The following is a 23,172-nucleotide window of genomic DNA, read 5'->3' on the forward strand; positions in this document are numbered from 1 at the left end:
TCATGATCTGATTCCAGTTTCAACATATTATTCATGACGGACCACTGGCTGTTCTGGTTATTTCCCCCCATATGTTACAGCCTTGGTCACCTTGGTGGATGACTTGTGCCAGAGATGGCCAGAGGGAATGTGACTCTGTTGATTCTCCTGGACCTTTAGGAAGCTTTTGTTACCATCAATAATGATACCCTTCTGCTCTGCCTATCTGGGCTGGGATTGGGAGGCATCATTCTGTAGTGATTCTGGTCCAATCTGGAGGGTAGGTTTCAGAACATGGTACTGGGGAACTGCTGCTTAGCCCCTTGGCCTTTCTCCTGTGGGGTTCTGCAAGGTGCCATCTTGTCCCCTATGCTCTTTAACATCTTCATGAAACCACTTGGTGAGGTTATCTGGAGATTTGGACCAGGTTGTCACTAATATGCGGATGACATTTCTCTCACATTTCCAACTGATCCCAAGGAAGCTGTAAAAACCCTGAACTGGTGCCCAGGGGCTGTTTGGGAGTGGATGTGGGCTATTAAACCAAAGCTTAATCCCAACAAGACAGAAGTGCTACTGGTGGGTGGAAGGTCTGACCCAGGATTTAATGTGTCACCCATTCTGGATGGGATTGCACTTCCCTTGATGGAATAGATTTGTAATCTGGGGGTACTCTTGGACCCAGGCCTACTGCTAGATATGTAGGTGGCAGCTGTGGCCAAGAGTGCCTTTTACCAGTTTTGATTGGTTAGGCAGCTGCAGACTTTCCTGGGCAGAAAAGATCTGATCACTAAGGTGTATGCCCTGGTTACATTGAGATTACATTACTGCAATGCACTGTACGTGGAGTTGCCCTTCAACAGTGTTTGGAAATGTCCGTTGGTACAGAATGCTGCAGCCAGGATGTTGACTGGGGTGGGTTGTAGGAATCATGTAGCTCCAGTCTTGGCCCATCTGTACTGGCTCCCAATTTGTTTCCCAGCACAATTCAAAGTGCTGGTCTTGACATTCAGAGCTCTATATTATTTGGTACCAACATACCTTAAAGGACTGCCGGCTCCCTTATAAACCCGTCAACCACTACAGTCATTGTTGGAGGCTTTGGTTCTGAGATCAGGAGGGTTGTAACCAGGGAGAAAGCCTTCTCGGTCATGGCACCCAAACTCTGGAACTCTTTTCCCAGGAAGATTCATCTGCTGCCTTCGGTTGCCATTTTCCAGCAGGTGAAGATTTCTTTGTTTTCCTTTGGCATTCCCTCAGTGATCCCTCCTTCCTTACCAATGTTTTTTTTTTTTAAGTGACCTTTATTTAGGAAATGTTTTAGCAGTACAAACGGTAAGAAAAATTAAGTAAGTACAAACCCATCCTGGAAAACGCAGGTGCATGCATTTTATACATATTTCAAAAAAAGACAAAAACATCTCCAGATACTCTACTGAGCATCAAGGGAGCTCCAGTACACAGGGTGTTCCTTGGTGACAATGCTATATCAGGAGAAGTTACCTGCATATCGATTTGAGAAATTTATATCCCATCTCAGAAAAGCCCCTTTGGTTTCCAGAAAATAAAATAGTAATAGACTAAAAACCATACCATTAAAACATATAAGAGTACATAGTAAAACTAATAATGACTTAAGAGAGTATTAGAACTGCAGGAAAAGACCATTTAAAATGTATCAAAATCCTGGAAGAATAAAAATGTCTTAATATGGCACCTAAAGAAAAAGAAAATTGATATCTAGCAAGGTCTTTGAGGCATTGCATAAACCATGTGCCACTACAGAAAACATCTTACCTCAGGTGACCCATGTACCCTATTTCAGAAGACAAGGACACTCTTGAGTAGCAAGCCAATTCACACATCACAGAGTACACAGGTTGGGTCCAAATCCTCACCCTGTGGCATTTGTAAGTCACATATGAGTCACGTGTGACTTGCAGATTCTGCTCAGTCACACATGATTGGTGGGTTCTCTGCAGTTCTCTGCTTTACTTGTGCATGTTTTGGGGGGTTGGTTTTATTGGCATTAAAATGTGATTTTATCATGTGTGAGCAGTACTACCATGTGAGGGCAGTAAGGCAGGATATAAATTTTGTAAGTAAAAAAAAAAAAAAAACCCAACTATCTCAGAATCTACAGAGATTCAAGAAAGAAGCCCAGAGATGTTTATGTAGTAGTCCACAATGGCTAAGGAGGTAAAAGGTTAAAATAAAATTGGGCATGTGTGTGCTCGCAACAAGTACTGTAACTGTAGAATGAAGCAAAGACATTTTGTGATATTTTGTGGTTCTCATACAAACCATCAGCAATGCTGATGGAATAATAATGATAATTCTGTACAGATACCACATGGTCTTTTGTCACTTGTGACGCCATGAAGTAGCCATGCAATCTGAACTCTGTTTTATTTGTATATTAAGTAGTTGAGTTGTACGTATACTTGCTGTACTCAGTGTCTCCTGAAAAAATGCACATCGTTACCAAATCATACTCTCATCAATCCCAGCTTCTTCATCTTTCATCAATAAATTCTGTATATGATATACATTTGCATAGTGCTTTTTAATGCATTTAAAGTATGTATGTGTGTACATATGTATCTTGAAAAGTTCTTTCACACATTTCTGGGACACTGTCAGGAAGGCTGCCAAAAAATACAAAACTCAGAAATCAGATAAAACATCACAGATAAAAGGCAAGCCAGAGATAAAAACAGAATCTATCAAAACAGCTGTATCCGTAGGACAATGCCTGAAGAGTTCCAAAATGAGGAACACGCTGTGAGACCTTAAGAAAATGATTTATTGTGTGTGTCAGAACATTAATAGTACTTTATTAGAGTATGCTGTCCTTTTAATGTGTTGAATTAAAGTTGCTTTTTACAGTGATGTCAATATTTCTAGTAATACTAAATAAGGAACAGCTTTTTGAAATACAGAAAAGGAGGTAAACCTAACGTCCAGTTTATAAGCGCTAAAGTTTTCAGTAAAATCTTGAACAGAGTTATACCTCACTTTTAAAGCAAATTGACTTCAATGGATTTAGAAAGGAATAATTTTTGCTAAAGATTGCACTGTAAAAATCTCATGCTGCAATAAAGTAGCCATCATTGTTGTCAAATACATGATAAATGATGGACTGTACCTGTCTCCTAAAATTCTAAAGGATTGAGGCAACACATGTATCCTAGAGGAAGAAGTTCCCAGATCTTGGGGCCACAATTGAGAAGGTCCTGTCACATATGACAACCTGACACCTTTTCTCACCTCTGCATGAGCTAGTTAATATGTTGTGTTATTTATTTATGTAGATTTTTAAAATTTTTATATTATTGATTTTTGTTTAACAATTGCAATTATTATATAGATTGTACGTTTCCTGAAGTTTCCAGCTCAGGCTTTTTAATTATTATTATGTGAAATAACCTACCGTATTTTTCGCGCCATAAGACACACTTTTTTCCTCCTCAAAAGTGAGGGGAAATGTCTGTGCGTCTTATAGAGCGAATGTGTGTGAATCCGGCCCCCGGGGAGAAGGGCAAAGCTGCCTAGAGGCCCTGGGAGCCACGGCCAACCCCCGGCCATGGCAGCCCAGTGCAGAGCCGGCGTGCCCCGGGAGCCGGCTGGGACACCGCCAGCCAGCTGGGGGGGCGGGAGGCCCCTCCCAGCAGCCGCCCAGCGCAGCAGGAGCCGGGCGCGGAGCCCACGCACCCCAGGAGCCGGCTTTAAAGCCAGCTGGGGGGTGGGAGGCCCCTACCCGCCACCGCTGCGGGAGACCGGCACGGAGCCCACGCGCCCCGGAAGCCAGCTAGGAAGCTGCCAGCCAGCTGGGGGGCAGGAGGCCCCCCCCAGCCGCCCAGTACAGCGGCAGCGGGGCATGGAGCGCTGTCTGTGTGCTTGGGGATTCATGGTGCTTTCCCAGACATAACGTCCCCCCCCCTCGTGCAGACGGGGCATTCAGGCACCAGCTGCCGCACAAGTCCCCAGGGCGGGTCTCCGCTGGTGCCCCTCTTGGGGGGCAGGGAGTCCGGCCAACCCCTTTCAGACCCCAGGGTCCCAAGCTGCTTCCCAGGGCAGAGATGCAGGGGCAGTACACCATTTGATTCAGAATACCGGTATATTTTTTCTTGTTTTCCTCCTCTAAAAACTAGGTGCGTCTCATGGTCAGGTGCGTCTTATGGAGCGAAAAATACGGGTACTTAATTGTTTTAATTTTGTTTGTTAAAGCATTACACAGTAGGGCTTCTCATATCTGCATGCCCTTTCAAATGCTAAAACATTACTATATTTAGAACAAATTTTCCAACTTCAGCTTTTGTGCTCTAAACTATGTCATGTTACAATGTGGCTAAATTTCAACCTATGTAAAGATCACCAAGGCTTTGTAGTTGGAGATTGGATTAGATGTTCCTTTGCATTGTCAGTGCCCAGGCTGATTTGGGTTTTAAAAGCTGGAACATTGTAGGGCTGCCATGCCCTGGAATATGCGGAAGTGATGGTGGTAGCTCTAAGAACCATCAAGTTTCTGACAATTTCCAGAGCAACCATCATTGGTTGTGGTTAATGCCTAGAAGTGATGTCACTGTCTGGCAAAAAAAAAACCCCCACACACACACACACAACATCTCTGCCCCCCATCCTCCCTCCAGTTGCCACGCTCGGCCCAGCAACCCTAAATTCCAAGCTCCCACAACTGAATAGCACCCTTACTGAGGACATTGGTAGGTAGATGCCATCATCTATGCCCTCACCAAATTCTGCTGGCCACTGGAAAGATGTATAGGTGCTGCACCAAGGCCATGGCAACTCTGTTGCCACCTCCTGACACACTCCAGTCAAGTTGCCATAGCTTCCTTCCCCTTCAATAGCACTCAGTTTTGGCAATGGGATGTTCCTTGTGACCCACCAGATAAGCTGCTGCTGCTACACTTCCTTTGGATGATTAACAGTTGAACATATATTTGAGAACAAGAATGTTTCTCCTTATATATTATAGTTAATAAATAATGTTATGTGCAATTGACACAGTTTTGGTGCATTTGAATAGTTTTCCCATTGCTCCGTGTCTTCCTATCTTCAGATGTATTGTATTTTCTGTCATCCAAGTCCTAATGCCATCACAGTTTCTAAAAGGTACATTTTGTGATATTGTCAACTTGCAAACATAGACTCTCTTATCATTGATTTGGAGAATTTCAATTAAATCTCTGTGACTGTGACATTAGTCCTTATCAAACCCACTAGTTCTTCCAAATTCCAAAACTGTTTTCTATAAGTGAAGACTGAGAAACATTCTGACTATTGTATGCCTATAGCTCCCTTGGGTACCGTGCTTCTCTTGTTAAACATCATTGGTATACAGACCAAACCAGCACCTCTGGAAGGTTCCTCATTGAAAGACTATCAAAAACAATGGACTTTTCTTTTCTGTCATTGTGGCAACTCATCACTACCACCTTGCAAGTAGTGGACTGCATACACAGTGCAACTTAAGGCACAGAATAAAATTCATGGAGAGAAGTTTTAGATACTTAATTCCCTTTTCTGCTATCAACCAGCAATGAAACTAGAGTAAAATATTGCTATCAGGGACCTTTCATTTGTCCATTCTAGTCCTTAGTGACCTGTTTAACAATAAAAACTGGATGGTATTTTTAACAGGCAATATAAAAGAGTTTGTTTGTAGTTCATAGAACTGTCCCCTGGAGAACAAACCTTTATCCTATTATTTACTAGTTCTCTAGATGTTGAAGCCATGGAAAGTTCTGAGATGCTTCTTATTCAGCTCCATTTGTTGCTGGTCAAAAAACGCTAAATTTTCCCAAGGTCACACTTGACCACACAAAGAAATAAACATCAGACTGATGGAGGTTGAATCACTGGAGCCCTGCCTCTGAATGGCTTAGGATGGCAGCTAAGTCCCACAGTGACATATGTGGACAATACACCGGCATAGGTGGGAGATACTCTGGTACATCTGGAGATACACTGGCTAATGCAGCACCAGTGTAAATCTGGCGCCCATGCAGAACTGGGTGGCATCAGGGATGTGCTGGGCCATGGCAGGCTTAGTCAGCCCCTTAAGCTTCCCCAGCCTTTGTCCCACCACCAGCACCAGCTCAGCATTATGCCAGCAACAATGATGGCATATCTTTTTAAAGTGCCATATACTATATACAAAACAGAATGAAATACAAGTCCCCCCCACCCCGCAAACCTTCACCCTAGCCCCAAGTCCTTGTCCACATTCAGATATTAATTAACAGAGATATCCTAAGCAGAGTTGTACCCTTCCAAGCCCATTAATTTCAATTGACTTAGAAGGATGTAACTCAGTTTTGTGTGCCACTGTAAGTCTTCAATCAATCACATATCTCCAAAGCACTATATAAACCTCAGCCAGGACACACAAACAATTCAGATGATAGGGCAGTGGCATAGGACTATGTCTCTGAACTCATGTCATCAACATGTCACATACATTAAAAACATAAAGGGGGAGTTTAGTATTAATTAATTTACTTCATTTATACCCTGCCTTTCTCCCCAAAGCAGCTTACATCATTCTTCTTCCCCTATTTTAGCTCACATGTAGGTTTGCCAACCTCCAAGTGGGGACTGGAATTCTCCTGGAATTACAACTGATCTTCAGACAACAGAGATCAGTTTCCCTGAAGAAAATTTCAGCTTCAGAGGGCATGCTCTATGATACACCATAGAATCTAGGAGAAACAAAAATCCTTCTGAAGGTTGCCAACCTCCAGATTGGGCCTGGTATTCTCCCAGAATTACAACTGATATCCACACTACAGAGATCAGTTGCCCCAGATAAAATAGCAGCTTTTGGGGTTGGACTCTATGGCATCATATCCCTGCTGAGTTCCCTCCCTTGCCCAAACTCTGCCATCCTCAGGCTGTGCCCCAAATCTCCAGGAATATCTCAAGCCAGAGTGGGCAATCCCACAGCAACCCTGTGATGTAGGTTAGATTAAGAATGTGTGAGTGGTCCAAGGTTACCCATAAGCTTCCACGGCAGAGTGAGGATCTGAAGAATCTCCCAGACAACGGGAACTCTAGACAAATGCCCGTTTGTACAACAAGGGAGCAAAGTGCTCTAACAGATAAGGGAGAGAACAAACATTATTGAAGCATATTGCTAAACACTACTGCGCTCAGATCCCTTACAGATACTTCACCTCAGGGGTCAAACCCCAAAGGGAATTCTCCACTCCTCCAACTGGTGATGCAAGGTCAATGCTCCTCACACCAGAAGGGGGCTGCCCTAAGCAGAGACTATAACAACTGTCTGTGGATGGCTTTCTGGATCCCACATAACCAGGAGCAGAATCACCATTTACCTGTTCATTTCACGTAGTTCCACTGGGTGACAGAGCACATATGGATTAATTTGCTCTTCTAAGGTTAAAGGGTGTACTGGGTTTGGATTCTGATGATGATGATAACAATAACAATAATAATAATACATTTTTATTTATATCCCACCCTCCCCAACAATTCCAGGCTCAGAGTGGCTAACACAGATTAAAATACAATACACAGTATAATACAAAATCCATTTACCTAAAGTACAGATTAGTTAAGATTTGAAAGAACATCCATAGTATGTAAAGACACATTGGCTTGCTTGTTTGCATTTAGGAATTTGTTTCCCAAATGTCTTGATAGCTCATCTTATTTGCATTTTTTGCTAGAATTTCCCCTTTTTATTTGTTTGGGGGTGAGGGACAAGGCTTTTTTTAAAGGAAGCCTTTTGGGGGTTTCTTAATACTGCTTTATGTTTAACCACAATCACCAAAAGGGGCAAAAGCATACATTTATATGCTGCCTTTTCATTAGAAATGCTTGTTACCAATAGAGCCTCATGGTTCAGAGTGTTAAGATGAAGTACTGCAGTCAAAGCTCTGCTCATGATCTGAGTTTGATCCAGATGGAAGTCAGTTTCAGCTAGCCAGCTAACGGTTGACTCAACTTTCCATCCTTCCAAGGTCGGACAATCTCAGAGTACAATAAGATTTATATGGGCCAAGGTTGTCCTGTACTTGGGGACAAAACCATTTGGATTTTTAAAGGTCAACAACAGTACTCTGTACTGAACCTGGAAACAAACTGTTAGCCAGCATAGTCATTATAAATTGTGTTACACGCTCACTGTGGCATGCTTCCATTCACATTCTGGTTGCCATGTTCTCAACTAGCATTGCCAGGCTAAGCCCAGCAACCAGCAGAGCACTGGGGGCAGGGACATGGTGGAGTACATCATCAGTGATTCCTACAACTACTGCCATCACTTCCAGATTTTCTCTGGAAGTGACACCATCATGTTCATGATGGTGGTGAGTTCCTTAAAAGTCCTCCACTTGGAGGGCAGCAACGGAAGCTCAGGGTGGGGAATCCACCCTCCAACTAGGGTTTGGGAACCAGCTGAAGTTTCCAGATCACTTTCAAAGGCTACTCTACATCAATCTTGGATGCCTCCCTGTCTATGGAGGCCCAGGTTGCAGCTGTGGTCAAAACAGCGTTTTTTCATCTACGCCAGGCCCGGCACCTGGCGCCCTATCTCTGACCTAGCCCTGACCTAGCCATGGTGATCCATGCGACGGTCATCTCTAGGCTAGACTACTGTAACTCGCTCTACGTAAGGCTGCCCTTGAGACTGATCTGGCGGCTCCAACTGGTACAGAATGCGGCAGCGAGACTCCTTACAGGGGTCTCGCCCCAAGATCATATAAAGCCAGTGCTCTGCCAACTGCACTGGCTCCAGCTGGAGTATCGGATCATGTTCAAGGTGCTGGTTTTGACCTTTAAAGCCTTACACGGCCTGGGACCTTCATATCTGCGGGACCACCTCTTCTGGTATACCCCCCGAAGATCTTTACGATCATCAGCTAACAAGCTACTGGTGGTCCCTGGCCCTAAGAGTGTGTGGCTGTCCTCGACGAGAGCCAGGGCCTTTTCTTCCCTGGTGCCAGCCTGGTGGAATGCTCTGTCTGGTAACATCAGGGCCCTGCAGGACCTTAAAGAGTTCCCCAGGGCCTGCAAGACAGAGCTTTTCTGCCAGGCCTACAGTTGAGGACAGCTGCGGGTATCATCCTTTGCTGGCCTCCCTATCCCCCCCCCCCTTGTTCTATGTAACTCTCATGGGGGGGAACAACCTACTGCCTATTCCGGGCACTATGGGCCAAATTAAACGCCATCTGGAGTTTTTAATGGTTTTTAATTGGGTTTTATTGTTTAATTTTAGAATTATTACTTTTACCGTTAATATTATATGCGTGATGTTCCCCGCCCTGAGCCTGGTCTTGGCTGGGGAGGGCGGGTTATAAATTGAATGAATGAATGAATGAATGAATGAATGAATGAATGAATAAAATCCCTTGCACCAGTTCAATGTGGATGCTACTAAGATGTGTGCAACAATGGCTAGGTCCATCTTCTCCAGGAGCAGCCTGATCTAGTAAAACAGCATTCCTAGCCACCTCTGTTTACCTTACTATCAAGGGTCAGCAAAGAATCCAGGGGCACTCCCAGACTGGGAGTTGGCTTTTTCAATGGGAGTTCAATCTGACCCACTGCAGGCTAAACACATATTCTCACTAATCAGACATACAGCAGGGACATTGGGATGTTGCAAAGGTGCCCTGACCCCATCCCATTACACACAGAGCTTTCTAAAGGCCAAACTGCCCGTAGTTGTTTGACCTAGTCCAGCTTGTGCAGAGAGAGGGAGGGAGAAGATAACTGCACTTTTCATCATGACAGCCAAGAAACCAAAACAGTAACTCTAAGTTTTGAAATGAACCAATGTGTATAGTCACAAAATTCAGTAAAATCCCTGTAGAAAGCATGCAGTGGGCTTTTAAACATTACAATTAGCAGTAAAACATTGTTTGTGTCTTTCTCAGTGGTGACCTTTCCCTCATTCTTGCTTCTTGAAACTCAGAATACTAGTTACTATAATATGCACAGTCCTATTTGTTGGATTAATACCTTCCATTTTCTGTTTTCAGTTTTTGACAATAAATGTTGCCAATTGCCTGAAAACTGACATGACAATAAATGAGTCCACAAGTAAAAACTCTGGATTTAGAAGCTGGTAAGCTTTTTGTTAAATAAATCTACTTAGGTCACTCCATGAGCGTTAGTGGGCACAGAAATGTATCTCAAAATGTGCTGTCATGAACTTAGCGATGTGGAGTGGAGGATTCATTTTCTGTAAACATCTGAACAGACAATTTCAAGGAAGAGTTTTACACAATTATGATGCTGGCTGCAGGGGCCCTCCAAATGACTTGGACTCCCCTCATTTTGTCCCCCCGGTCCTCTCTTCTTGGAGGCCTTGAACATAATGTGGCATTTAATATAAAAGTGGTTTTAAAATATGACCAGAAAAAAAACAAAAGTAGGTTATTTGATCAAAAAAAACATGAAAACATATTTCATGAAAATTTGAAATATTGTAAAAAAAAATCATATTCATGCACCATGTTGCAAATCATCCCGTTGAAGTAAATGTTTGTTTAGGTCTAGGCTCTTAAGCTTGCAAGCCTGCCCTATTTTTTAAATCAAATTGTCCACAACACATTTTAGAGTCACTACCTAACTTTTACCTAAACAGAAGAGTATTGGCAGGTTCTTAGGTAAAATAAATTGTGAAATCTTAAGGCAAGTCTAAAGACTTTTGGCTAAAACTGAAGTGGTGAGGATGAGGATGATGTTCAGATGTACAATTTTGGTTCTCCAACCTCATGTCTGTACCAAAACTGTGGGCACATGGAAAATATGTGTGTTCCCCCATTTCACAAAGTATAGAAACTACATATATCACAGATAGCATGCCCTTCTATTACACATCATGAAAATGCTTGTCTGAACAGGGCTTTGATTTCACTATAAACAGTTATTCAAGTTATTCCTCAGGTGAAACCTTTGAAGGATTTTGAGCAAAGCTAAGAGATTCACTAAGGCAAAAAAACATTTCTCAATTGGTTTCCTAAAGGACAATCTCTCTCTCTCTCTCTCTCTCTCTCTCTCTCTCTCTCGTTATCTAAGATGTACTGTGTACTTCCTCCTGGGTAGATTCCTCTTTATCAATGCTTAATTTTTACTTACCAACCACACTGTCAAAACATGTACTCCCCAAGGAAGGTTGTAGATGTCATAGAAACTCTTCAGATACATTTAGCTGTCTGGTATTTCAATGAGCTATCATAGCACATTTCAGATACTTATTATATAAATTGCTCATTACATTAAAAAACTTGTTAAAAATCGTACTCACTGGCAATTTTATAAACAGAAGAAGAATGCTCGATGGCTGAGATGGTAGTATAATTGTGCTGAAGTCTCTTTAGAAACTTTATTTCCATTTTCAGTTTTCTTCCCCCAAACAGAATCACTGAAATGCTGGTGCTCTTTAGTACCATGACTTATTTTACATGTGCATAAAGTAAAAGTAAACTTATGTGCGGAAAGAATGGACTCATGTTCATTTGGGATCATGTCCTGCTGATCCTGCCCCATTCCGCAGCATCATAGTGTGATCCCATTTATAGATACTTAAATTTAGAGATTGGAGCCATGAACATAAAAGACTGGTCTTTATACAACTCTTAGAAACAACCAAGGTTTGCCGAAAAATCTGAAAAAAATATATTGGAGGTTAACCGCTCCACACACAAATAATAGAAGCAACACCTGTAGCTTTAGGAACTGGATGTCCTATGAGATTTCAGTGGCCATTGTGGGGGTTGCTAGGCAACCACAACACTATTGCCAGCCTTCAAACCTTGGTTTCTGTCAGTAAAAGGCAGGGGAAACAAGTAAGGAGCATAGCCCTTCACAAAACTATGGACTGGCCTTCCAATCCACCCCTGCTCCCCTCTCTCCTTCCCTGGAGACTAATCAGGGTGAGGCCCAGCAGCAACTACTGGGCATCTTTATTTATTTTTTATTTATTCTTTTGATTTATATCCCCCTCCCTGCCACAGCGAGGCTCAGGGTGACTAACAACAAATGTAAAATTCAGCAGTTTAAAACCATTCCATCCTTTAATATTATAATAAAAATCTACAAACCCAATGGACCATCTAATATACCCTAACAGCGCATTCCTGAGCATTAAGAGTTAAAGCCCTTAGGATGCCAGGAAGGCGCTGCTCCGGTGCTCTGCCCCCCCCCCCCGTGCCAGTGTCTGGGCCACTTACGCCAGTGTAAGTGGCCCGAATGCTGTCAAGAAGGTTCAAAAGTTTTAGTGATGTAGATCAAATGTTAATAAAAGATAATTGAACCAAATGTCTGTAACTCCTGTCTCCATTCTGGGTGCTGGAACAAAAGTGCCTGTCTTGTAAAATGCTCTTGGTAGAAATCCTTCCTACAGACATATCTGGTAGGACATCCATTTTCAGGGGCATAGACTTTCCAATTTCCCAGGGGGAGGGTCTGGGGCTGGGCAAGAAGCATTGCTAGGACATCATAGGGAGGAGCCAGTGACATCACAAAGGGGGCCCATGGGGGATTTAGGGAGGGGCTCCCCAGAAATTTAGGGGGGCTTCAACAAATGATCTTCAGACAGCTGAAATACAACTTTAACTTTTAATTAACATTGCAAACTGTTTATTTACATTTTAAAAATTACAGTAAAATCAAATATTCTCCCTTGCAATATCCAAAAACATATCCCAATGAAGCTGTAGTCAGGCAGCATCCAAGTCAGTTTTATAAACATTTAGAATGTATGTACTATCATCTTCTCCTATGGCAAACTTTTCAATTGTGTGACACATCTGAAGAAAAGTGATTGTGTAAACTGCTGTAGATATCATCAATGACTTCATAAAAGATTTTCCTGTAGAAATCCTTAGGGGATTGAAACTGGTGAGGATCACACCTGGATGTCATGACTGTCTGTGACCAGAACTGGTCAAAGTTGTTCCGCAGTTGCTTTGTACTCTCCTTTGCAGAAACAAAAAGAAGCTCGGGTTGATGGAACTGTAGATTACTTTTTTGAAGAGCTGCATTTAATGTGTCCAAATGACCAAACACAAGTAGCAAACCTTAACAATTTTGTGCATATGCATCTGCTTTTGCCCCAGGATCTCCTCTCTTTTCAGAAGATTCCATGCTGGCCATAATTAGATGAGGAATAGAGAATAAAACTGCTGATATCATACTGCCCTTGTACAAATCTATGGCGAGACCACACTTGGAATACTGTGTACAGTTCTGGTCACCACACCTCAAAAAGGATATTGCAGCGCTTGAGAAGGTGCAGGAAAGAGCAACCAAAATGATCAGGGGACTAGAGCATCTGCCCTATGAGGAGTGGTTAAAACACTTAGGGCAGTTTAGCTTGAAAGAAGGTGGTTAAGGGGAGACATGGTAGAGGTGTATAAAATTATGCATGGTATGGAAAGATAATACTACAATGTGGGGTCATCTGCTGAAGCTGAAGGGTGAGAGATTCAAAACAGATAAAAGAAAGTATTTCTTCACACAACACGTAGTTAAATTGTGAAACTCCCTGCCCCAGGATGAGATGATGGCTGCCAACTTGGAAGGCTTTAAGAAGGGAGTGGACATGCTCATGGAGGATAGGGATATCCATGGCTACTAGTTAAAACAAATACTAGTCATGATGCATACTTATTCTCACCACTACCAGAGGAGCATGCCTGTTATATTAGGTGCTGTGGAACACAGGCAGGATGCTACTGCAGTCATCTTGTTTGTGGGCTTCCTAGAGGCATCTGGTTAGCAACTGTGTGAGCAGACTGCTGGACTTGATGGGCCTTGGTCTGATCCAGCATGGCTTTTTTATGTTCTTTTCTTATGATACATTCTCAAAGAACTGAATCAACTCCCTATTATTTGAAGCCACAGACAGTAAGGAAGCTGCTTTTATAGTCCACTAAGTGGGGCAAAAGTGTCTCATATTTATGTTCTCTGCCTGCTGAAAAACAAAGCTTTAAACAAAGCTATACATTTTGGTGAAATTATCACAAAGGTGATCGTCAGATAACTCACTCAGGAAATTTCTACACATAGTAACGTTTTCTGACACATCATGTACCACTAAGTTCACCACATGTGCAAAACCATGAACATATAGTGCTCTTGACTCCTCAGCCTTTACTCCACTAAGATGTCCAGCAATATTTGATGCTCCATCATAGCTTTGGCCACAACATCTTTCAAGAGAAAGATCAAAGTGACAGAGTACATCTTTCAAAATAGAAAAGAGAGTTTTAACAGTGGTGGATTCAGTTTCATAAAATCCAAAAAAGAATTCCTCCACAAACTTATCCTCTGTAGCAACGTGGAAGCAAAATGAAACCTGTTCTTGTGTGGTGATATCTGTGGTCTCATCAACAATTACATTGTAATAAACAGCTGCTTTAATCTCTGTCACTAGTGTATGTAGAACATTGTGAGCCATGATCTCAAGTATTTCATTCACAATGGTAGGCGAAATCCATTTGTAGTTCGTACGATTCAACCATGATTTCAGCTGTGGAACATCTGCAGCATATAGTAGCAAGAGCTGTTTCAGGTTTGACTCTTCCTCATCATGGCTGCATATTTCAGTGCCCTGACAGGCAAGGTACCTTACCGCTAAAATTGTAAGCAGTGCCTTTCTAGCATCTCGCATTTGCTTCTGCTGGCCTTCTGAAAACTTGCTCTGTACATTTACTCCTGCTTTAACAGAGGCTATAGCTTGGACAGCTGCATGGTGCAAGTTAGAATTCTGATAGGTCTGAAATCTAAACAGTGACTTCTTTCAGTTTGAGAAGCCATTTTGAACAAAAGTTCCATGTGCATCCTTGTCTCTTGATGTGTTTGGAAGAGAAACATTCATATCATTTGCTGCTAAGCGACAGATGTTACAATATGCTTTTTCCATTGCCACATCATGAGACAGGTACTGTCAGCCTGGCTTTTGCTTCACATTAGAAACTTTCTTCTCTGAAGAAGGAAGTGCCACAATCCAGAATTGGTTGTAGGTCTTTAATAATAATATGTTGGACTGGATTGAGTTGTGAGCTGTATGTGACCAACAGAGGTGTTCTATTGTCATTTTCTTTGTGTTTGTCTTGTAGGAAGCTGTGCCTGGGTATCATTCTGGCCTTTCCGATCATTTTTTTTACCATAACAGCAGAATATTGTAGTTGCAAAAATGCTTGCTGTAGCTCCTTCAAGTGAGTATCTCTGAGGGGTTAGAGCAGATGTGACTATAGCGTAGGGCTTGGCTATAGTCTTTGGATTCTTTGATATGGTTGGGGGCATGTAGATACCTGGAGGCATGTAGATATGTTTGCTGATCTGTCAGTTTCCAGTATAATGTGGTGCTTGTGTGTCCCTCATGCATCCATACTGTGGTGTCCAGGAAGCTTATTTCTTATTCAGAGAAATTCATAGTTAGATTAATTGTGGAGTGGAAGTTGTTGAAAGCCTGGTGAAATCTGTTGATGGCTTCTTTGCCATGACAAAGAAAATGTCATCAATTAATCTCAAGTAAAGGAGAGGTGCCAATGGGTAGGAGTTCAGAAAATGCTGTTCTAGATCCACCATGAAAATATTGGCATACTGTGGAGCCATGCGGGTGCCCAAGGCTGTGCCACTTATTTGAAGGTATAACTCCTCACCAAACCTGAAGTAGTTGTGGGTGAGAACAAACCTGCAGAATTCAGTGGCAAGATCTTTTCTTTGGGCCATAGGAACAGGCAATGTATAAATTCTTAATAAACACATAAATACATACTAGCAAAAAGGAACAAAGCCCCAAAGAATCATGGAAATTGTAATATGATACAACAGGAAGGTAGGACAGGACTGTGCTGCAGTTGCCATTGTAACTGAGCCCCTCATGTGGGCACTGGTTGCCCGGGGGGGATCAGCCCTCCCTGGCCAAGTTTAGGGGGCTCGAGCCTCTCAGCCCGCCCATAGTTTATGCCGATGTCCATTTTCTCACTCCTGCTTATTTCTGCGGTTACCTAGACACTGTAGGCTATTTTTTAAAATTATGGATATTTGTTTGCCAAGGCACAAGTGCTGGAATGGGCAACCACTGGAATTCCCCAGACTCTATGATTGCTAGGAGAAACAAGTGAAAGCCTGAGAAATATGCAGGGGGGGTCCCATCTCCCCTCCCCACAGCTCACCTTCCAGTCCGACTGCTGCCAGGCCTGTCAGAGCCACCTCTCCCCCCCCCCCGTTGGTGGCTCACCCAGACTGCTCCAGGTGGGTGCACCAAGGTCTCTGCTGGGAGCTGCCTTCTTCCCTCTCTTTCTACCTCACCACAGCTCATGAAACTGGCAGGGAAATCCCATTTTTCCCCATCACGGCTCCAGGCCACTTTCCCCCAGCCCCACTCTCTTGCCAGCTCATCAAGGGGGAGGCCCATGCAATTCACAGGGGAGTGGGAAATTCCATCTCCCCATAGCTTACCTTACAGCAATAGGGGTGGGGGCCCCACTGCCAGCAATTGGGCTTTGTTGCCACACTCCATGGCTCCCAACCCTCCCCCCCAAAAGGGTGATGCTACTGGGACCACCATTGCTCACTGCTCCCAGCCTCCTCCCCAAGGACAATGCTGGCCAGACCACATGACTCCCGGCCTTCCCCCACCCTAAGGGTGACACTGCCAGTATTTATTTTTGTGGCAAAAGATTTTGCGGCTGAAAGGTTGTACCATCTATCGACATGTGGACAAGGAAATATTGCATGGCAGCTCTGTCAAACACCATTTTCCAAACCTTCCAAGATGTGCAGGTGCTAATTATCCTTTACTTAATGTGCACGAAGGGGCCTAAAAAGCCATTAACAGATGGAGGATTTCATTTTCAAATACAATCTTCTCTGAAAAGAAACTGTGTGCAAAGAGGAATGTTAAAAGGTCCCCTGGGGTCAAGGCTTTGATGGTTTATTGATCTCATTTGATGCTTTTAGAGTCATTAATAGTCACCTTTCTTTTGTCATTCAGTCCAAGGGAGTAATTGAACGTTATGGGATTGCAGGTCATTGAGCACTTTATGGTAGTTTGTTCAAGCAAACAGTGAACAGTGCTCCTACTGAGTGATACTATTAAGGAATTGGAGAAGGAGGGAAAGATTGTGAAAAAGAAACAAAGCACCATTTTACTCTGTAATGCACTGTTCTTGATAAACACTGGAATCAATCACTTCAAGAAGAGATATGTGCATAGGTGCTCCAGATTTCAGTTAAAAGTACAGAGGAACACTGACCATTTGGCAAGCATGGAAATTGCCTGGACACAGACAATAGAGTTTAAGAGAGCTGAATAGAGATATCATTGTAGATTTTTACAGTGCTTTATAAACTTATTTTAGCAGTGATAAGAATGTAGAAGATGTTAGCATGAACAATGAGAATCAACAATGGTTCTATCATAACAGCTTGAACAGACTGGGAGAAAAATTAAAGCTCTTCTGCAGCCTAAATATCATTGTCAAGTTAGAATTATGAGTGTGAAAACAATAGGGAGCTACATCAGCTTCATAACAGCATGCTGGGAAACATCAGTACCTAAGATGCATGACAGTGGCCAGACAGAGGTTTCAAGGTGATTCACAAGCCAGGCTTTATGGCAATCTCTATATACTTCATTGTTAATCTTATTTATCTGATAGCATCTTTGATCTCAAGGCTGGTTGCTATTTTGTCTATTCTGGCCAGTAACTGCAGGCAGACCCTTTGTCTATTAATCAGAATCTTCTTGAAAGTCACTACTGGAGTTGCCATGACAAAACTCTTTGCATTTTCAGCAGCTTCAATAGGGACACATTGTTTCATATTTATGTGGCATATACACTTTTAATCATTCAAAGCTATTTATACATTAGCACTGGTACTCTGTGTATGTCAAAGTCAGTGTGAGTTAGCTAGGAATTTGGTTTACTTAACAGTGGGGTTTTGGGTGCAAACCATAGCATTGAGGTCTGGAGTACATGTTTGCATTCATAAAAGTCCATATTCAACCCCTGGTATCTAGGGTTGTGCATATTAATAAACCCGAACCGAAAATAAACCCCAAAAAGGCCTTTATGGCTTATTTTGGATTAAACCCAATTATTAAAACTGGGAATAAAGCCAAAGCCAGATAGCCGATCACCAAATCAGCCGAGTAGGTATTCAGCTTTTTTGGGCTTTGGCTTTCTCCAGGCTTTTCCTCTATGGGAATTTGTTTGATGAGCTCTGGGAGAGGCATTTTTGGAGGTAGAGTTCCCAAATTTTCAGGGTAGCTTCAAGGTACTTAAGGTACTGAAGTTTGGTGAGGATTGGGTCTGGGGTCCAATTTTATAGGGTCTTGAAGGGATCGACACCAATTTACAATGCTTCTCTATGGTCTGGGTCCAATTTTATAGGGTCTTGAAGGAGTCGACACCAATTTACAATGCTTCTCTATGGAGGAGGGGGCAACACATTCGTGATCGCATAAAACTGGACCCCCTAACCCAATCTTAACCAAACTTTGGGGTTCATGTAAGGAGAGTCCCTTCAAGCTACCCTGAAAATTCATGTAAGGAGAGTCCCTTCAAGCTACTGAAATGGGCTCAGATACTGTATCTGTAATGAAATCTATAAGACGTATATCTCACTAAGAGATATGGTTCTTTGTTAGACTATGTAGCCAAAGTATGCGGGGCAACCACTTGAATCAAAAAGATTCTTTTTATTGCTAAACTTCAGTAATATAAAGGCGAGTTCCAGAACTTTAAAGCAGAGTATAACAGAAATATCTAGGCAATGCAGTACAACTGTTATATTTCAAAGTATAAAGGCAATGATAGGCAGTGACAGAATACAGAATGAAATGCAGAATTTAACATAGTCAAATAATGTCAAAACATGCACAGCAATGCGAAGCAAGCTATTTCATTGAAGCCATAAGCATTTCACATAAGCAAGCAATGCATTCAACAGTTATAAGCACTTCACATACGCAAACAGTTTTCAGTGAAATTCAAACTTAATCTCTACAAGTTTCAATACATTTCAGACAGTTTCAAACATTTCAAACTTAAACTTAAACTTTAACAATTCCAGTTTCTGTTTCAATACATTTCAAAGTCAGACAGTGTCAACGCATTTCAGAGTTTCAAACATTTCAAAAATTTGAAACTATCAGTTTCAAATCTGAACTGTTTAAATACATTACAATACAATTCAAAGTTTCAATGCAATTCAAAGTCAGACTGTGCAAAAGGTATTCAAACTTAAACAGGCTTAGCTCATAAAATACACAGATCATAAGATTTCCATTTTCACACAACCTACTGTCCGAGAAGTCTACTTACAAGACTTCTGAAGAGACTCTCTTCAGCTCTTTTTATACCATTTTTCAAGGACTGTTCACACCTATCATATCTAAGACCATAGCCTTTAACTGTTATCTTCAAGGCTGTTATAATATAAACATACAATTAGATCTTTATGATGGATTTTGTTTAATTTTATTATGACAGGTGAAGGACGGTAGCAAGGCTATTGGGCAGTGATCCAGAATATAAAAAAATAGAAGTATGTGCCCTTATCTTTATTTATATTAAGCGAAGGTCGCTGGCTCAAGCCCTGTGTCTTGCATTCTGTCAGACTACAGTCAATTTCTAAGCAAAAAATCCTTTATAATTATCATTCGTAGCAAACATTATACAATTCTAAGTTGTTATTCTATATGATTTCTGGCTATATGAGCTTGTAATACTCTCTGCTCATAACACTACCTCCAAAAATGCCCCCACAGGAACTTTGACTAAAATGGGCCCAATTTGGTAAACCCAGAATTAAATCTGAATACCCCTTTACCGGTATGGGTATTCAGCTTATTTTGGGTTTACTGAAAAAAGTCCAATAAACCTGAACCCAAAATTTACTGATTCCCCTCCCACAACCCTACTGTATCTCCAATTAAAAGAATCTCAGTAGAACATGTGGGAAATAAGATACTTCTCTTCCTGTAGACCCACGGTCTCTCAGAGTAGGAGACACTGATGAGTCACACCAGTGATCCATCTCAGTATTTAGTCAGATGTCATGAACAAGCCACAATTTATTTGTGAGATGAACAAGAATGAAATCCTTAGGCTTGCACTCTTTCATTTCTCGAGTGAAATGAAATGACTCACAACTGAAGATTTCCTGGGTTTTGGAACCTCCAGCTTGATGTGATATCCAAATTCAGGATCCTTAACAAATGAAGATATGTTTCATACCCATAAATTATTAATAATAAACTAATAATGGCACTATGGCAGAAGATAGGTGGGGGCAGAAACAGAGGTGTTTTTAAAAAAACTCTAACTTTAGAGCCTCTCCAGATTTTTAATCCCTTTGGAGAAAGAGGCAAAAGCTTTGCTTGTATACTGTGTAAGGCAGGAACAGTTGCTGTGCTGCATGGTGTGGAGACCAAAAAGGCTGGTGTTGCTATGCCCCTCTTCCTACAACGGTAGGCAGAGTGGAACCTATTGGATTCAGAGTACAAAGTACAAGGGTATTGCCACACAGGAATATCTAGCATCTCATTTCATAGGGTTGCCAGGCTCAGCCAGCGGGAGACCAGGAGGAGTGGAGACATGGGGGGCAGCTGTTGGCCTAAGGCAGGATGTCCCTTCCAGGAAAATCAGGAAGTGACATCGTGCATGTAAAACCATAGAGATTTGGCAATCCCTAAAGAGGACTGACATCACTTCTGGGTTTTTACTAGAAGTGACATCAGTTGTCGTGAGTCAGCCTGAGCCTTCCTCCTCCGAGGACGAAGAAATATCAGAGCAAGGCCCTACACCCTCTGAGCACTCACCAGAACAACAGGGCCAGAACTTTGAGCCAGCATCAGGGGAGGAGGGCTGTCCCTCTGAGATGAAGGAGCAGGAGCAGAGAAAGGGAAACCTATCATCTCCAGCATCCCCCCAGCCAGTGGGAGAAGATTGAAGGCTCAGCTTGCATTGCAGGAGAGGAGACGTTCGGCTAGGCAGTTAGCTAAATAGCGTAAGTTCTCACAGGAGGAAGAATCACCAAGTGATATGGAACAGCTGGAGGATGCAGAGGGCAATAAATGCTAGGCTGGCTGCCAGGCTTCTCATGGTAGCAACTTTGCTGAATTCCTGCCAGCTCTGATATTTGTGTCAGAGACTCCTTCCTGACAAACTCTGCGTTTTGGAAGCTTTCCTTTCTAGGTCCCAGTTTCCAGCCTCCTGAACTTCGGAGAGACCCATGGCCCACAGCCAAGACCTTGAGGGCCAGAAACTCATGTAGGTGAGTGACCAGGTTCCTTTACTGGGGTGTGCTTGCTTCGTACTTATCTGTGTGCCGCCAGGCACTCCCAGCAAGAGTAAAATCAGTGTCAGGCTCTGCTCGGCACAGTATCTCAGTTGCAGTGATTCAAGTCAGAAACTCAGCACTGCTGCCAGGTCCCTGCCTATACACAACATCAGTCCTCTTTAGGAATCACCAAAAATGCAATGGTTTTATCATAGAGTTTCCAGTAATTCCTAGAAAGGCACAATGGCTGGGTTTTTTTTTCTCCCTCTGCCACTCCAATTCCCTGCCTCCACCAGAGGGATAGCATCCCTCCATTTCTAGCATTTTGGTATTTGGAGCTATATGCATGCCTGATATCATTTTGACTGTATATATGCTATTCTGATATTTCACTCAATAAAATTACCTCTGATTATTCAACTACATTCCACCCTCTGTTTCATTCCAAACTTGCTCAGGAACCACACCACTTTATCATAGATCCCTAAAATAAAGTGGAGTGTGGACACATTTCTACACAGCAGAAACCAGCAGACTGGCTACAACAATAATGAAGCTATTCAAGTGTTTCGTCACCAGAGCGTGCCACCAGAGCATGTGCTACAAAAGTGTGCCTTGGTGCTGGTGTTTAGCCTCCAGCCTGCTCATACTGTAGGATTGTTGTTTCATATGGGATGGCAAAAGTGCCCACACTTTTGATTTTATTGTGGTGTTTTGTGTTTCAGGGTTTTTGTAAAGAGTCTCAGCTCTGTTAGAGTTCTCTATGTGGTTTGCTGTGCTGCTGGATTGGGTTGGTGTCTGGTTATGTAGGGCTTGCATGAATTCTTGGGGAAGGAGGCATTGGCCTGTGCACCAATGTGCACACACCTCTCCGCTTTTCCACTGGAACTTAGACCTGTCCTCCTATTGCTTTGCATGGGATCATTGAAACTAACGATGAGAAAGTTGGCTTAGCAATTCCCAGCACATGTGAAATAGAGCCACTGTAGTCTATATAAAATTCCTTTTGAAGCTCCTGTGGGGGCATTTTTGGAGGTAGAGTTCCCAAATTTTTCAGGTTAGCTTGAAGGGACTCTCCTTGCATGAACCCCAAAGTTTGGTGAAAATTGGGTCAGGGGATCTAATTTTATGGGGCCCCATTCCCCATAGGAAAACACTGTGAAGTTTGCAATGCTTTCCTATGGGGAATGGGGGCTACCCCTTTGATACCCCATAAAATTGGACCCCCGGACCCAATCTTCACCAACCTTCGGGGTTCATGCAAGGAGAGACCATTCAAGCTACCCTGAGAATTTGGGAACTCTGCCTCCAAAAACGCCCCCACAGGAGCTTCAAATTTTTCTCCATAGAGTATAATGGGCCTGAATTTTTCAGTAAACCTGGAAACAAGCTGAATACCAATATTTACCTGGAATCAGTAGTTGGCTTATTTCGGGTTTACTGAAAAAAATGGGCCTAATAAACCTGAACCTGAAATTAATTGATTTTTTTTTTTTTGCACGACCCTAAACTGTATGTATGCGTGTTTAAAATTGTGATTGACAGGACTAGTGCAGGAAATTCAGCAGGCTTTTTTCTAATATAAATTTGTATTCCACTCTGTCCATAAGTATATACAATTCCTGCAAGAAGGTGACTATTAGCATTAATCTGTTCCGTTAATGTGAACCAGCCCCTCAGCTCCTGTAATAAAATGATCAATTTCATTCCTTTCAAGCGCTCAAACTAAATATTTTAATGTCACAGCTGAAATATAGCTTGTTCTGATGGTTGCTTTCCCTTATTCCTTCCCTGACTTGTAAATCTCTACCAATTTCTACAAAAATACCATTATATTTTATTTCTTCCTCTTCAGGGAGAAAAAAATCTGGAAGAACCTTCCTAAATATCTGCTTC

Source organism: Euleptes europaea, chromosome 15 (genome assembly GCF_029931775.1).
Source record: "Euleptes europaea isolate rEulEur1 chromosome 15, rEulEur1.hap1, whole genome shotgun sequence".
Classification (NCBI taxonomy): Eukaryota; Metazoa; Chordata; class Lepidosauria; order Squamata; family Sphaerodactylidae; genus Euleptes; species Euleptes europaea.